Source organism: Bos indicus, chromosome 3 (assembly GCF_029378745.1).
Source record: "Bos indicus isolate NIAB-ARS_2022 breed Sahiwal x Tharparkar chromosome 3, NIAB-ARS_B.indTharparkar_mat_pri_1.0, whole genome shotgun sequence".
In the NCBI taxonomy this organism is placed as follows: domain Eukaryota; kingdom Metazoa; phylum Chordata; class Mammalia; order Artiodactyla; family Bovidae; genus Bos; species Bos indicus.
The window spans coordinates 25,994,899-26,011,220 of NC_091762.1; the positions used below are offsets into that span (position 1 = coordinate 25,994,899).

The window sequence follows — 16,322 nt, forward strand, 5'->3', positions numbered from 1 at the left end:
TGGACGCCGTCCAGGCACTCCATAGCAAGTGGTTTCGAGTCCAGATTCTAAATTCAGATTAACTGAATCTCCAGTCACCACCTAACTATCTGTAAGGCCCTGGGCAAGTAACTTAACCAACCCTCCATAAATCTCCGTTTCTTCACCTGTACGGTGGAATTAAAAATCAAACAGCTTTGTAGGGTTATATAAGTATTAAATAAGAAAATGGAAAGCTAGCAGTGCAGTGCCTGATATAAAGTGTTTGGTAAATGTTATTTATATCAAGTAGTAGCTTTTGTTATTTATCAATAAACATTTTTGGAGCTTGTACTAATCTGCTGGGTTGTGGGGAAAAGATTACTTCCTACACGCAGTATTTCTCTACCTTGCCCCTTCCGTCCCTGCCTGATACAAGTGTGGTTCTCACTGTCTACCAGGATGGAGCTCTCAAATATATGCCTTCCCTGGGGAGGGCAAGGTCCCCTGGAACGCTAAGGAAATAGGATATCAGTATGAATGCTTGTAGAGAAAACCACAGTGACTATTATTGTACATGAAATCAGGATGGATGGTCTAATTCTTTTTTTCTTTTACTTTTTGTTTTTGAGGGTATCAATTTGGTTAAGTGCTTCTGTGTACTGACAATTTCTACGCATGTGTCAGTTCAGTTCCCTTTGATTCAGTCGCTCAGTCGTGTCCGACTCTTTGAGACCCCATGAATCGCAGCACGCCAGGCCTCCCTGTCCATCACCAACTCCCGAAGTTCACTCAGACTCATGTCCATTGAGTCAGTGATGCCATCCAGCCATCTCATCCTCTGTCGTCCCCTTCTGCTCCTGCCCCCAATCCCTCCCAGCATCAGTCTTTTCCAATGAGTCAACTCTGCATGAGGTGGCCAAAGTACTGGAGTTTCAGCTTTAGCATCATTCCTTCCAAAGAAATCCCAGGGCTGATCTCCTTCAGAATGGACTGGTTGGATCTCCTTGCAGTCCAAGGGACTCTCAAGAGTCTTCTCCAACACCACAGTTCAAAAGCATCAATTCTTTGGTGCTCAGCCTTCTTCACAGTCCAACTCTCACATCCATACATGACCACAGGAAAAAACCACAGCCTTGACTAGACGGACCTTTGTTGGCAAAGTAATGTCTCTGCTTTCGAATATGCTATCTAGGTTGGTCATAACTTTCCTTCCAAGGAGTAAGCATCTTTTAATTTCATGGCTGTAGTCACCATCTGCAGTGATTTTGGAGCCTAGAAAAATAAAGTCTGACACTGTTTCCACTGTTTTCCTATCTATTTCCCATGAAGTGATGGGACTGGATGCCATGATCTTAGTTTTCTGAATGTTGAGCTTTAAGCCAACTTTTTCACTCTCCACTTTCACTTTCATCAAGAGGCTTTTGAGTTCCTTTTCACTTTCTGCCATAAAGGTGGTGTCATCTGCATATCTGAGGTTATTGAGATTTCTCCCGGCAATCTTGATTCCAGCTTGTGTTTCTTCCAGCCCAGCATTTCTCATGATGTACTCTGCATAGAAGTTAAATAAGCAGGGTGACAGTATACAGCCTTGACGTACTCTTTTTCCTATTTGAAACCAGTCTGTTGTTCCATGTCCAGTTCTAACTGTTGCTTCCTGACCTGCATACAAATTTCTCAAGAGGCAGGTCATGTGGTCTGGTATTCCCATCTCTTGAAGAATTTTCCACAGTTTGTTGTGATCCACACAGTCAAAGGCTTTGGCATAGTCAATAAAGCAGAAATAGATGTTTTTCTGAAACTCTCTTGCTTTTTCGATGATCAGAGGATGTTGGCAATTTGATCTCTGGTTCCTCTGCCTTTTCTAAAACCAGCTTGAACATCAGAAAGTTCACGGTTCACATATTGCTGAAGCCTGGCTTGGAGAATTTTGAGCATTACTTTACTAGCATGTGAGATGAGTGCAATTGTGCGGTAGTTTGAGCATTCTTTGGCATTGCCTTTCTTTGGGATTGGAATGAAAACTGACCTTTTCCAGTCCTGTGGCCACTGCTGAGTTTTCCAAATTTGCTGGCATATTGAGTGCAGCACTTTCACAGCATTATCTTTCAGGATTTGGAATAGCTCAACTGGAATTCCATCACCTCCACTACCTTTGTTCGTAATGATGCTTTCTAAGGCCCACTTGACTTTACATTTCAGGATGTCTGGCTCTAGGTCAGTGATCACACCATCGTGATTATCTGGGTTGTGAAGATCTTTTTTGTACAGTTTTTCTATGTATTCTTGCCACCTCTTCTTAATATCTTCTGCTTCTGTTAGGTCCATACCATTTCTGTCCTTTATCAAGCCCATCTTTGTATGAAATGTTCCCTTGGTATCTCTAATTTTCTTGAAGAGATCTCTAGTCTTTCCCATTCTGTTGTTTTTCTCTATTTCTTTGCATTGTACCCCCTAATAATTGCCACCCAGATCAAGATACAGAACATCTCCAGCTTCCTCATGCCCTTTCCCATTCAGTGTCCCACAAAGGTAACCATGCTCTGATCTCTGTCACCAACATCTGAACTTGATTTGGATGAATTACATCGGATGTGCACTTTTGTGTCTGGCTTCTTTCACTCAACAGTGTCTGTGAAACTCATCTATGTTGTTGCACATAACAGTGGTTCATTCTTTCCCATTCCTGTGTATTATTTTATTATGTAAATGTTCAATAGTTTATGTACATATTCCACTGGTCGATGTTTGAGTTCCATCAAAGTTTTTACCTATCATGAATGAAGCTGCTGCAAACCTTTTTTTTTTCCAGCTTAAATGAGGTATACAAAAATTGTATATTTTTAAAGTATACTACATGTGGTTTTGATATACATGTACATTGTGAAGCTAGTTAGCCAAACTAATTAACTTATCCATCATTTCACATAGTTACTTTGTGTGTGTGTGTGTGTGTGTGTGTGTGTGTTTAAGCATAGGGAGAGGTGAGAATGATTAAGATCAAATTTCAAGTCTATAGTACAGGATTATTAACTATAGTCGCCATGGTGTTCATTAGTTCCCCAAAACTTGTTTTGAACCTCTTTAACCTGTCACTTACAAACATTCTTATATATGTCTTTTAGTGGACATAACATCCATTTATGTTGGGTTTACACTCAATGGTTGGAACTGCAGGATCATATGAGGCTTTAAGTATATTGCCAAACATTTTTCCAAAATGACTTAACAATCTCTAGTCACATTTAGACCTATGATTCATCTTGAATGAATGTTTTATGTAGTCTGGAGTCAAGGTTTATTTTTCCCATATGGATATCCAATTAGTCCAGCACTGCTGTCCAGTAGCTTTGTTGAATGGTTGAATGAATGGATAGTTATTGAATGAAAAATTCAATTAAAAAAACAAAGTGACCAGTTACTTAAAGTTTAGAATGCCCAGAAAAGTCCAGGATGCATGATCATAATAAGGTGAATGCCAATTGTTATATTACATTGGCCCTAGAATGATTTCTACTTTTTGGATACGTCATGCATACCATTAGCACAAGTAACCTCAGAAATTCTAACCTAGAATTTGATCTAGCCTGATTTGCTTATACCTTTGCTTAGATCAAATTTTGTTCAACTCCCGGACCCTTAGTCAGTTTTGTGGTAGGAAGGAGGGAAGAGCCAGAAGAGAAATTCCTTATTTGTATGTGTGTATGTATTTTTCTTTGAGGCCCCTTTTTTTCCTGGGGCGTTACTTGACTTTTATAGAATTTTATTTCCATTTTTAAAATTTGTTTGTTTTGTTTTTGAAAATATATACTATTCTTTCTACCCCATGTGGCATCCTGGAGCTTAAGAAGTCACCACGTACCACCCGTTGGACACAGAACCAGATATTGAAACTGTCGTTCCAAGACTCCTCCTTGCCAAATCAAAATGGTTTAAACACCCTTGCTTTCTGAGCAGCTCACTGATCTGTACCTAGAAAAGTTGAGAAGAGGAAAGGAAAAGGAGGAAATAGACTTTAAAATGCAGGCGTGACTCAACTTTGGCCATGACATTGGAAAAGTTGCATGTCTCAATAGGATTTAATTTAAATACTTAAGGAAACAAAGAGATTCCGTCATTAATCCTGTTTTTTAAGGCAAGAAAAACCTTTTGTATAGTGCCCAGCTATCCTCACTTAGCAGTTTTCTGAATTCTTGTGTATTTGTATTACCTTATCCCAAGATGGATCACCTCAATAAGCATTTATTAAAACGCCCTTGTCTAAATATCTTATCTTAAAAGGATTCTTAAGTAAAGTTTTTATTGACATAAAGAGAAGCACATAGAGAAGCACACAGATCGTAAGAGCACAGCTCAATGAGTTTTCACAAGCTGGACAAGCCTATCACTAGCAACTCAGGAGCACCACAGCACTAACAGACCTGTTTTAAAACCTCTACAATGGCATTGTCTACATCCTTGCAAGTCTCTGGTGGAGCCAAGGGATACCTTAACTTTCCACTTCCCACCTGGAACTCTCACCAGTAAACCCCTGTTTCTTCTCAGGTTTCTTTAGGTCAATATTTTTCTTGGGTATTGCAGAATGAGTGCTAGGTTAGATTAGAAGGTGTGAGTTTTATTGAGAGCAAAGCACAGGAGGAAAGGACCTAGAATGTCAGATCTCATGGGGCAGGGAGGAGAGGATGGCTGCATCTTTGGGCATGGCTATGACAGCAGCCTAAAGTACAGCATGGCAGGGGAAACGCCGGGGCACGGAGGCAGCATGAACCAAGAGAGGGGACCAGAAAGGGGAATGGAGTGATGGTGGCACTGCCAAAGAAATGAGCGTGCCCAATATGAGCAGAGCTGACCTCATCTCTCTGAGCTAGTGTCTCTAGACACCCTTCCCGCTCAACACCCTAAAGGGATCACTGGAGAAAGGATGTAAGATGTATCCAGAGGGCTAGTATCTCTTTCAAATGGCTTAACCCCTCTGAGTCTCAGCTCCCTAATCCAAAAATGGGAAAGATAACAAACTTCCCAGCTTCATGGAGGTCTCTGTGTGTGCTGATCAAGTGAGGTAGTGAATGCATGTGACAGCAGTTGCCGTGTTCACAAAATCCATCTCTTTGCCAACCTTGGACTCTTTTCTCCCTTTATTTAGAAGAGCTTGCCAAGCAAGTTGGATGAGAGCAGAGGAGGGTAAATTCTCAATGCCTTCCTGTGACTGCCTTTACCTCTAGGGCTCCAGATCTCTTATCTAAGGATTAATGTTTTCAAATGTCCCTTCAAGGAAAAGGGATTCCATCAAAGTGTAAATTGTTAACTGACCATTTCATATCTGTTCTGAACCTGCCTTACATTTAGGCCCCAGATGTCTGTCTTGCCAGCTGCCATAATGCCTAAACCTCCCCAGGCAGGAGTCTGTGTCTCTTGAGAAAGAGGCTCTTGCCATTCTGGTGTAGCTTGCCAGAGGAAGATGATGCCCACCTGCTAGTAATGTCTACCTCACCTCCCAGGGGATGGCAAACATTGTCCTCCAGCCTACATATTAGTCTAGATTTTTAGTTGCAAGCAATCACAAGTGACTCTGGATGATTTAAGAAAAATCAAATTTATTTTAAAGATTTGGGGGAGCCCACAGAATCAGCAGAATGGCTAGAGAACTTGGCTGATTGGCTGTGCTACTGGGAACAAGGCTTAAAAATCATACTGTAGGGAAGTAAAAATCATACTGTATGTCCAGGGAAGATGCCATGATGTCATCATAGATGTAGTCAATGCATGTTGCTGCTGCTGCCTCTGGAAATGATGTAACTGTCACCCTGAACACTACTGCCACCCGCTGATAGATGGAATCTTTGTGTCCCATAGCTAGTTTCTGATTCCAAATCTGGGTGAGGGCAGCTGATCAGCAAAGCCAAGGTCATGTGCCCAAGCCCTAGTCACAAAGAAGGCTCAAAACCTTCTGATTACTTGATGTTTTCACCTTTAGCTCTGAGAAGTGGGCTCTCCCTCTTCAGGTAGGAAATTCTCCAGACAGAGCAAGGAGGTCCAGATGCTGGATGGCCAGAACATGTACCTCTTCCTCCCAGCCTTTACATCCATCTCTTGTGAGCATGTCTTGAATGAGTAAGCATCCTCTGATCCATCTAGCTCTGGGACACAGATCCAGACAAATTTGTGAAGTTCATAAGTTGGAGGACCAGGAAATGGATTATTGGAAAGTTTTTGGGATGGAGGTCATCCAGCTGGCCCCACCTTGCTGATACTCTCTGCTCTTGGTCCAGTGATACTTTTCCTCTTCAAACTCCTTAAAATAGATCCTGAGTGGATGATGTTCACTAAAAGAAAGACAGAAAGAAAGAAGGGAAGGGAGGAAAGAGAAAGAAGGAAAGAAAGAAAATAGGGAGGGAGGAAAGGAAGGAAGGAAGGAGCCTTGAACACATCACCCACCCTTCCCCAAGTCTCAGATTTCATCCCTAGCTCTGCACTGCTTTAACCACTGCTCTGGGCCTCAGTTTCCCCATATGTTAACAACAACAACAAAAAGGAACCCAGTTTGGCTCACGCTCAGCACCTCCAGCTCCAGCCTCATCATGAAGGAGGTGAAGAGTGTGTGGCACGGCTGCCCAGCACACCATGGGGCTGGCTGTGTGTGATGACTGTCCCAGAGTCGGAGCTTGTGTAACAGGCGGATTTACCGAGAGGGTACGACTGTTTGCTCAGCAGCTGAGAAGTCTATAATTAGACTGTCACAACATCAGCAAAAGTACAGGATCAATGTAATCAGAGAAGAAATGGAAAAGAACACAGCATCAGTCAAAGTCTCCAGTGGGTCCCCGTGGTTTCCGGAGCACTAATCGCCCAGGCGGTTCAATGTCCCACTTGTGGGTTTCCTTCTGGTGATGACCAGATTGGTTTGGGCATGACTGCCTCTCACCACCACAGAGCTCTCCTCCTCTTCTTCCCCTTCTCCCTTCCTCTGCTCACTGAGTCTTAGGATGAGAGTTTGAAGGAGGCAGAAACTGTGCCCCAAACTCAGTGGCTGGGGCACCTTTATTCCTTGTGATGTGTATGTGTGTGGGGGTGGAGGACAGCCAACTATAGAATGCAGATGCCTCAGCCCCATCTTGCCTCTATTGGGTAAGTGCCTTAGAATCTGCATTTGGCACATCCTCAGATGCTTCTATGGGCTTCCCTGGTGGCTCAGATGGTAAAAAATCTGCCTGCAATGCAGGAGACTCTAGTTCAATCCCTGGATCAGGAAAATCCCCTGGAGAAGGGAATGGCTACCCACTCTAGTGTACTTGCCTGGAGAATTCCATGTACAGAGGAGCCTGAAGTGCTACAGTCCATGAGGTCGCAAAGAGTCAGACATGACTGAGCACACACGCACACATACACACACACACACACACACACACACACAGATAGTTCTGTGTGTGCTGAATCTTGAAGGCTACCAGGCTGAGCCATCCCCCCTGCCCCATGACAGCCCTGCCCTCTTGCTTCTACTCTGCACCTGGCTTGGTTATAACACCATCAGGATGGCAGCAAGATTCAGGGCAGCCAAGATTGAAGGGCCCTTCCAAAGCCAAAGAATGATAATGGGACTCTTATTTTCTTTTTAATCACATTAAGAATTCCAAGCTGCAGACATGTTTATCTCATTAATCCTCATGACATCTGATCTACGGGGCAATGGCCAGTGTCTTTAGTTTCTTTCCATCAGAGTGGATCAGGGCTCAGCTCTGTCCCCAAAGGATCTGGACCTGATGGTTTCTGGTCTCCCCTGACTGAGCCCAGTCCTCCTAGATAGAAACCATTGGATCTCATAAATCTGTGAATCTTCATTTTTCACACAATTTTTTAAAATATAAATAATGCACGTTGCCTTGTATAAAAATCAGAAAGTGCAGAGAAACAAAAGAAAGAAAGAAATCATGGCTAGTCCCACAGCAGCAATTCTGTGAATACTCTTGTGTTTGTCTTTTCACACTATTATGTGTGACACACTCTCACACATGTATGCTATCTCTGCTTTAGTCAGGTTCCCAGAGAAAATAGATGGCACACTTGATCATGGTTCTTGAGGAGAGCTTGATGAAGGGACCATTTACCTGGTCTTGGGCGAGGTCCAGGGAAATCTTAACAAGGGGTGGGGGGCCCTGAAGGACTAGCAATGAGCCATTTCCACACTACACCTGAAGGGACGAGAAGAGGGAGGGAACCAGAACCTGGGACAGCTAGTAGACAGACACCTAACAGGAGCTGTACCCGCTGGTTGAACAGCAGTCTGCTCCCAGCAGGGAGGGAGCCAGAGGAAAACCGCCTGACTGCTCGTTACTCATGCCCGCCACCCTCCTGCCTGAGCCTCCCTGTGCCCCGACTCAACCAGAAGGCAGCATCCCCTCCACCCCGGGATGCAGAGTGGAGAGTTCTTGATAGAAGAGTGGCTGGAGAGTCTGGATGGGCAGATGGACACTGTCCAACACACTTTCGTTAAGTGCACTTATGAGGGTGACGATTGGTTTTGAATTTCTACAATGCCAGATCTAGGAAATGCAGTGTTCTGAGTTAATTCTCTCTTTGACCACAGCCGAAGAGTGAACTGTTGGGGCTTTCCTGATGGTCCAGTGGTTAGGACTCCACACTTTCATTGCAGTGGGCACAGGTTTGATCCCTGGTCAGGGAACTAACATCCCACATGCCATACAGCCAAAAAAAAAAAAAAGAGAGAGAGAGAGAGAGGGAGAATTTCTTAAACAGAATAAAAAAACAGTATATCAACTTAAAATTATATGGGAAAAGTGACAAATTAAAAAAAAAAGCGAACTGTTGCTTTGTGGTATTGCTCTCAATACAGTGAGTTAGGAGGCTGGCAGCTGGCTCTGACTCCTCTATTTCTCATTTGAAGCAGAGCCAGTTGTTGACTTCTGCAGCCAGTGTGGCCTCCTCCATGATGTAAGATCCAGTACTGGAGACTAAGGTGGACTTTGAGCAGACTGGCCCCCATGAACCCACGTGCTCACAGGGAGCTTAGGGTCCCAACAGCAGTATCATAAGCCAGGCAGAGGGACAAGTCCCGTGGGGACAGCACAACCATCTATACTAACAATAGCGAGATGGTGATAAAAGCTAATGTTTTCAGCCAATAGCAACTAATATTTATCAATAATAGATAATGTTTACTATATACTAGTCTGTTCTAAAATGCTTTATAGGTATTTGTTTTATTTAATTTTCCCAGCAGCCCAAAAAGGCAGGTCACATTACTAGCCCAATTAGTAATTAGTAATTAGCCCAAATAGTAATTTCCATTAGTATGGAAAGGTTAATGAACTTACAGAGAAATTGAGGCATGGTTTTTAAGCTCAATTAAGAAATTGAGCTTAAAGGGTGAAGCCAGAGGGTGAACCCATGCTATCCAATTCAAAAAACCCACTCTCTCAAAATCGGTGTTCTATTTCAGTGAGTCTGGCACCAAAATGATGTTGATGATGATACTAAGTCATCATTTGCCTTTTGAACTCCCATCTTCTCATGAATGCCTAGGGAAGCTTCCAGAAGCTGCATGATGTGATGACATTGGGATCATTGGGATGCTATTGGGATGTTCTTTGTTTTAAAACTTTCTCCGTTTGAGTTTCTGACACAGTCGATACCCACAGACAGAACTCACATAACTAAGCTCCTCCATGTCTTCAGCTGGGTCCTGCAGGGTCCTTTCACGGAGTCTTGAGACCAAAAAGCTTGAGAACTACTGCAGTACTGTTTACCTGTGGGGTTCAGAGGAGGGCATCCTGTTGCATTATGAGATCAAATTTATTATCACTTGTTTCCTTGCCTAGCTCACAGGACAGTATAAGATAGATTCTACCCTAGAAAATGATAGAACCTGAAAGTCCCCAGAGAGGTCAACAGTCCATTTTCTTGGTTTGAGAAGATGGCTCCAGCTGGGCTGTGAGTTTCTCTGCCCCTGGTTGCAATGGGGGCTTGCTGATAACAGAGAGTGCCTTGCTGGTATTAACCAGGACCCCTGGGCCAAGTCCAGATCATGTCAGGGTTTGAAATTCTCCAGGGGAATTGAGAGCATCTGGTTTTAAGACCACACAAGTAGTATTTGTGATCTCATTTGTGAACAAAAGTGGAAGCTTAAGGCTTTGTAATTTTTCAGTTCAGTCGCTCAGTCACGTCCAGCTCTTTGTAACCCCATGGACTGCAGCACACCAGGCTTCCCTGTCCATCACCCACTCCCAGAGCTTGCTCAAACTCTTGTCCTGTGAGTCAGTGATGCCATCCAACCATCTCATCCTCAGTCGTCCCCTTCTTCTCCTGCCTTCAATCTTTCCCAGCATCAAGGCCTTTTCCAATGAGTCTTCAGTAGAAGAGTATAATTCTAATTATCTCTCAAGATTTATAAAACATGACTGCAAGGTACCTTATTTTTTTTCAGTCTATGAAATGGGGAGTACATAATAATAATAATTGCTTTTTAATTAGTTGTTTTTGTTGTTTAGTCACTAAGTTGTGTCCGACTCTTCTGTAACCCCACCAGGTTTCTCTGTCAATGGGATTTCCCAGGCAAGGACATTGGAGAGGGTTGTCATTTCCCTCTCCAGTGGATCTTCCCCACCCAGGGATTGAACCTGCGTTTCCTGCATTTACAGGCGGGTTCTTTACCAATGAGCCACCAAGGAAGCCTTTTTAATTAGTAGATAATAGAAATTATAGCAAATGAAGTTTAACCGATCATGGGGAAAGACTAGAATCTAACACTCGGGATGGCATAAAGTAATTGATGTTCCTTATTTAAAAGTGAAGAGATGATAGAAAAATGTGTATAGTAGGAATTCTACACTGGTGCCAAGCATCCAGTTTTCCTTTCCCAGCTGGGAAGCTGCTGTGTTGTTTGGGTTGAACTGATGTGGACATCCCAATGTCCTAATGATGGACCTATGGCCATCAGCGTAATCCTACCCCTTGCCCTTGATGAGTCAGGGATGAGAAGTTATTTCAAGTTCATGTTCACCAAGCCACAAATTCTCATCTCTTTTTGGACAGGATGGTATGCAGATGAGTCCTGGAATCTTGTTGCCATTTAGCTGCCATGAGAGAAGCCAATGTGTGAAGAAGTTTATATGCCAGAAAAAGCAGAGCCAAAGAAAGACCCAAGGACTCGCAGCCAGAAGGCCACACCGCCACTGAGCTCTTCTCTTCCGGAAGCCCATGATTCCCTGTGTTTTACCCAACTTAATTATTTTCTGATACTCAGCAAACAAAGCATCTGATAATAATTAAATACCTTTTTTTCCAACTTAAATACTGTCGGATAGAAAAAGTAGGACTATCATGTTGACCAGTGCCAGATCTGACAATTTAAGGACAATCAATCCTGATTTTTCTATCACCTTCACTCAAGCCCACCTTCTAAACCTTCCACTGTCCCAAAGTGCCCTAGCCCCATCTTCCACATAAGCATTTTGTATTTCAGTCTTTCTTTGCAAATAAAACACTCCTTCCCTCTTTTATTGTGTAGTGACCAAGTATCAGATACTTAAGTCTCAACATTCAAAGCTGATCAAGTGCAATGGAACACGGGGGTCTAGAAGGACAGCACACATGTGTCATGAGCATCATTTGAGATGAATTCTCTGCAACAGGATGAATGTGGCAGGGCAGGGGGCAGACTCATCGGACAGTTGAAAGCAGGGGGGTGGGGGTGGGGGGCGATTCCTGGATCAGACCTGCTGGCTTCAAGCTCTGCCTTCTGTCCCTCTGGGAGAATATTTGACCTTGCTAAGTAGTCTCAGCTTCCTTATCTCAAGATAACAAAGATGGTGATAATAAGAGGACCTCTCGCCTCTAGATGTATCATGGATTAAATGAGATAATGGATGTCCTGTGCCTTTGTGTGGCAACCAGGAATTTTCCCCAAAATGTCAGTTGGACACAATCCAAGAGACTTCCCCTCCCTGGGACTCAGGCTCCTCTCCTAGCGAAGGAGGAGGGATGTCCAGGGTCCCCTCCAGCTCAACGTGCTGCCCTTGGCAGAGACAGGAGCCAAGGGTTTTCTGGTTGGGCAGCAAGGGGCCCAAAGCAGATGGCTCCCCTGCAGGGAAGGACCCCCTTTGCCCTCAGAAATGACGCATGGGCCATCCATCAGGTGACCTTCTGGGCCTCTGGAAAGACACCAATGTTTGTTTGGTTTTGGTTTTAAGTGTAGAGGCTGCAGCAGAAAAAACAGGGCAGTCCATGCTGATCCTCATGTCCACAGCACATCAACAGCAGGAGCAAGCATGCAGAGAGCATGGGTTCAAAGGTCTAAAATACTGTGCTGTTCATTCTAAAATACTCTCACATCATTCACCCACATATAAGGACACCCTTTCTGTTGCTCAGAGGCACTGTGTTCATTACAGAAGATAAGCCACGCGATGTGGGAAAAAGCCTGTCACACTTGGGTGCTTTGGTGTCAGCGCTCTCCCTCCCTCTTTCTGGAGCCCAAGGCCACCAGCTGCCACTTCAGAGGGGAAGAGAGCTGGAAAGTGCCCCCACTGGGGGTTCTGCTGAATAAGCCCTCTAAGCTTCAGGTGGAGAGTTGCTGGGATCCTGTGGAGGCAGGCATCTCACTGAGACCCCCACCAGGGAAGAGCTGAGTCTGGGTCCTCACGGCACCCAGGATCCAGTGTGGGATCACACATGAAGGGGACATCTGGGACTCATATTCCTCATTGCCCTCTCAGCAGTAGATTAATGATTCTGCTAGCTCCTGAGACTGGCGACTTTCTTTTGGCTCAGCTGGTAAAGAATCCACCTGCAACACAAGAGACTTGGGTTCAATCCCTGCGTTGGGACGATCCCCTGGAGAAGGGAAAGGCAACCCACTCCAGTATTCTGGCCTAGAGAATTCCATGGACTGTATATGGTCCACAGAGTCGCAAAGAGTTAGGCACGACTGAGCGACTTTCACTCTCCCTCCATAAATCCCCAACTCCTATGCTATTTAAAATTCAAACTCCCATAGATGGATATGGACACACTGCCATATCTAAAACAGATAACCAACAAGGACCTGCTCTATAGCACAGGGAACTCTGCTCAATGTTATGTGGCGGCCTAGATGGGAGGGGAGTTTGGGGGAGAATTAAGTACATGTGTATGTATGCCTGCAGATGGTGACTGCAGCCATGAAATTAAAAGACACTTACTCCTTGGAAGGAAAGTTATGACCAACCTAGATAGCATATTGAAAAGCAGAGACATTACTTTGCCAACAAAGTTCCGTCTACTCAAGGCTATGGTATTTCCAGTGGTCATGTATGGATGTGAGAGTTGGACTGTGAAGAAAGCTGAGAGCCAAAGAATTGATGCTTTTGAACTGTGGTGTTGGAGAAGACTCTTGAGAGTCCCTTGGACTGCAAGGAGATCCAACCAGTCCATTCTGAAGGAGATCAGCCCTGGGATTTCTTTGGAGGGAATGATGCTAAAGCTGAAACTCCAGTACTTTGGCCACCTCATGCGAAGAGTTGACTCATTGGAAAAGACTCTGAGGCTGGGAGGGATTAGGGGCAGGAGGAGAAGGGGACGACAGAGGATGAGATGGCTGGATGGCATTACTGACTCAATGGACGTGAGTCTGAGTGAACTCCGGGAGTTGGTGATGGACAGGGAGGCCTGGCGTGCTGGGATTCATGGGGTCGCAAAGAGTCGGACACGACTGAGCCACTGAACTGAACTGAACTGATATGTATGACTGAGTCCCTTTGCTGTTCACCTGAAACTATCACAACATTGTTGATCAGCTATACCCCAATACAAGATAAAAAGTTTTAAAAAAATAAAATTCAAACTCCCAGAGGGACAATCTGAGGGGGAGGTTGGCATCAGCCGTCACCATGTGAGCACCTTCCCTCTGGTGGCCTCCCTGGACCAGGTGCTCTCAGTCGAGGTTGCAGGGATGGGATCACAGGCACAGGTGATCAAGGGACAGCAGAGGGGGGCCAAGAGCCTGAGGCTACACAGCTGAATGGGGCTGCAGGGATGGCAGAGTGACACAGCTGTCACCAGCGTGGGTGCCTTCCCAGGGCTGCTTCCTCCCTCCTTCCTCCTTGTCTTGTTCTGGGACAACTTCACTCCCAGCCAAACAGCCTCTCCTGTCAAGGTGGTGCCATCCCCAGAGCTAAAGGGATCGTGCTGCGAGAGCCTGGAAGCCATCATAGCCTGTCTCCCAAAGGGCTTGTTTCTGTATGAGTAATCACAGACCTGGTGCTTGCAGACTATGATGGTGAGGATTTAGTCGCTAAGTTGTGTCTGACTCTTCCCGACCTTATGCGCTGTAGCTCACCAGGCTCCTCTGTCCATGGAATTCTCCAGGCAAGAATACTGGAGTGGGTTGCCATTCCCTTCTCCAGGGGATCTTCCCAACTCAGGGATCGAACCTGGGTCTCCTGCATTGCAGGCAGAGTCTTTATCGACTGAGTCACCAGGGAAATCCATTTGCAAACTATACCAATCTGTTGGCCCTGATCTGTACACAGTGGTAAACCAGAAGATGAGATGCTGCTGTGACCTGGCCTGTGGGGTGCAGGTTTCCTGCTCCAGTGTTTAGAAGTCTGTTTCTGAGCTGTTCACAATCATGCACACAGGGTGAGCTGACCCCTCTCCCTTGTTCTTGCAGGTGGGACTGCGGCAGCCTAGATAACTGAGCAACACAGCACTAAGGGATGGCCCCCTATAACCATGTGGCAGAAAATGCTGTGGTCATTGTGCTGAGCCAGCATGCAGAACATACGACTGGGGACAAGCCTGCGCCTGTGAGGAGGGGGTGGCCACATAGCAGGGTGGGATAGGGAAGAGCTGTGTGTCTCAGGCTGGAAAGAGCTGAGCTTCAGGGAGAGAGCCCATCCCTGGCATCTGGACCTCAGTGCCTAGAGAGGGCATCCCATCTGTGGGCATCAACTTTGCTCCTTCAATTAGGAAACTGTTCATCAAACTTTGAGACCTACTGTTAGAACCCCTCAGGGTATTGTTAAAAAGGCACATTCCCGTGTTCCAATCCCAAGGCTCCTATGCTATAGCTCTGAAATGGGACCCAGAGGTCTTCAGACTTGACAAACACCCCTAGGAGGTCTGATCCAGATGACCATGGACCATAACTAAAGAAACCTGGTCTAGGCACTTTCCTGGTGATCCAGTGGTTAAAAAAAATCTGCTTCCAATGCAGGGGACATGTGTTCAGCCCCTGGTCAGGGAACTAAGATCCCACACGCTGCAGGGCAGCTAAGTCTACACACCACAACTACTGAGCCCACTCTCTTTGTGAGCTGTGATGAAGAGCCCATGCACAATCAGAAATAAATATATAAAAAGAAAGAAAGAAAGCTGGTCTAAGAGAAAGGTTTGGGTGTCAGGTGGGCTTGGATTCATAGTTTGGCTCTGCCGCTTGCTTGCTGTGTGGCCTTTGGTGAGCTCTTTAATCTCTGTGCCTCACTTTCCTCTTCTGAGGAATGGGAACAATCATGTCAACCTCACTGAGGCAGTGGGGAGAATAAATAAAGGGAGGTGCTGCTCTCAAATTCTGGGGAGGGTGGGCAAGGATGATAGAGCCTGACTGCAAGATCACTTGCAGAGCTGTACTTGTCAAGGGACACGTTGCAGGAATGAGTGGTAATTCGAATGTCCTGAAGAAATGCCAGCCCTGAAATGACAGTCTTCATTGATAAACAAGGCAATCCTAACACATGTCACCCCAGGCACGGTCACAGCCTCCTCTTTTCTCTCTCAGTCGGCTAAGCCCTCCATCTAGAAGCCCAGCGCTCCACTGCCTAGTCCATGGTCTACCCTGCAGCCCCCAAACAGACCACCTGTCAGCAGGGGGCCTGTCTTCTGTGCTGACCTCCCAACTGTACAGCCACCTTGAGTACTCAAGTCTTGGACTTCTGGTTTTTCAGATAGTATTCCAAGAATGGGTGGGTATCCAGCTTTTGGAGAAATAGGATATTCTCTGTGGTCAAATACCTGGGCACCTTGAGAGATGGTACAGTCAGTTTTTTTGGATGATTTTATAGACATTAATATGTGAGAATAGTTACTTTATACAGACTTTGCTGACAAAGGTCCATATAGTCAAAGCTATAGTGCTTCCAGTAGTCATGTACACGTGAGAGCTGGACCATAAAGAAGGCTGAGCATGGAAGAATTGATGCTTTCGAACTGTGGTGCTGGAGAAGACGCTTGAGAGTCCCTTGGACTGCAAGGAGATCAAACCAGTTAAATTTAAAGGAAATCAGCCTTGAATATTCACTGGAAGGATAGTTGCTGAAGTTTAAGTTCCAATACTTTGGCCACTTGATGCAAAGAGCCGACTCACTGGAAAAGAC

General features: G+C 45.2%; 1 long non-coding RNA gene across 1 annotated transcript in view; it reads left to right on the top strand.

Moving 5' to 3' along the window:
* The window catches only part of LOC139182151 (uncharacterized), a 12,749-nt gene extending 1,656 nt beyond the window's left edge, over positions 1–11,093 (top strand). The window contains exon 2 of the long non-coding RNA XR_011565717.1: positions 11,005–11,093. This is a non-coding gene — a long non-coding RNA (uncharacterized lncRNA). The remainder of the gene's footprint in view (positions 1–11,004) is intronic.
* Positions 11,094–16,322: the final 5,229 nt, after the last annotated feature.